The sequence below is a fragment of the Notolepis coatsorum genome (genome assembly GCF_963971535.1).
Source record: "Notolepis coatsorum genome assembly, chromosome: 10".
NCBI lineage: Eukaryota > Metazoa > Chordata > Actinopteri > Aulopiformes > Paralepididae > Notolepis > Notolepis coatsorum.
In genome coordinates, this window is record NC_140174.1 from 91,984,172 (window position 1) to 91,985,615 (window position 1,444).

Genomic DNA, 1,444 nt, shown 5'->3' on the forward strand with positions numbered 1-1,444 from the left:
CCATTTTCAATTAATCATAACATATATGACATACACGACATACAGATAGACAGTACTGCTACATCTATACATTTATGACATACCAGATTTGCAAATACAGTACTGTTTGTGATACAAAAAGAGTCCAGAAAAGACTGTACAAACTGTACATTGGAGGAGGTTGGGTAGGTTGGGTGGGATCGGGTGGGTGGGTGGGTGGGGGGTGGGGACGGACGGTACATTGGAGGTGGCTGGGTGGGTGGGGGGGGGGGGTAGGGGGTGGGTGGGGGACACTGTACACTGTACAAGCAAAACTGTACATTGGAATATTGACAAAGCCATACTTGGTCATTTACTGTACATTGGAGGGGGTTGGGTTGCGTTCGCGTCTTGCGCTCTGATTGGCCATTGATGTTTCTGGTCGCACCAATCGTGTGACGGCAAGTTCTATCACTGGTTAAGCTTAGGCACTCTTTCGAAGTTGGTTACGGTTAGAGTTTGTCTTAGAGCAGGCCGATAGAACGTCAGCCCTGATTCCAAACTCTAACCTTAACCAACTTCGAAAGAGTCGCCTAAGCTTAACCAGTGCTAAACTAGGTGTTAGGTAGTTTGCTGCTGGTCGAGGCGGAAATGGGCGCGTCACGCGATTGGGCGCACATGTCACATGACCAGAAACGTCCGTGGCCAATCAGATCGCACCAGAAACGGCAGTGGCCAATCAGATTAGCAAAACGCGAACGCGGAAGCATGAACCGGTTGGTATTCGAATAGACGTGGTTGGGTTGCGTGAATATTAAAGGCAACCAACTTGTGTTCAGCTTTTCGTTCAGCGTTTCTCTGATTGGCCACACGGCCAATCAATCAATCCACTAGCACGCGGCCTTGCGGCAAGAGAGACAAGAGAGACAAGAGAGTCGCGGCAGAGAGCCGCGCATGCGCATGAGGCTCCCCCAGGTCCTTGTGTTTGAGACAGCCATATTAGACACATAGCCATAATTTAAGATAATAGTTTCCACAGCTCCAGTTAACCTAATTTATACCGTAATGAATCATTAAAAAATATACCGTTAACTGGAATATGTTGTTTCTTTACACATATGTTGGATTATGTAATTGGGTTGTCATGACAAAACAATAAAAATCGCTACTTTACATCAGGGTGAACGCTGAACCGAGTCAAGCCGCGGGCGGCGCACTGAAGCCGGTGAATGAACAACCGCATTGCCCCGCTGGCTCTAGTTAACCTAATTTATACCGTAATGAATCATTAAAAAATATTCCGTTAACTGGAATATGTTGTTTCTTTACACATATGTTGGATTATGTAATTGGGTTGTCATGACAAAACAATAAAAATCGCTACTTTACATCAGGGTGAACGCTGAACCGAGTCAAGCCGCGGGCGGCGCACTGAAGCCGGTGAATGAACAACCGCATTGCCCCGCTGGCTCTAGTTAACCTAATT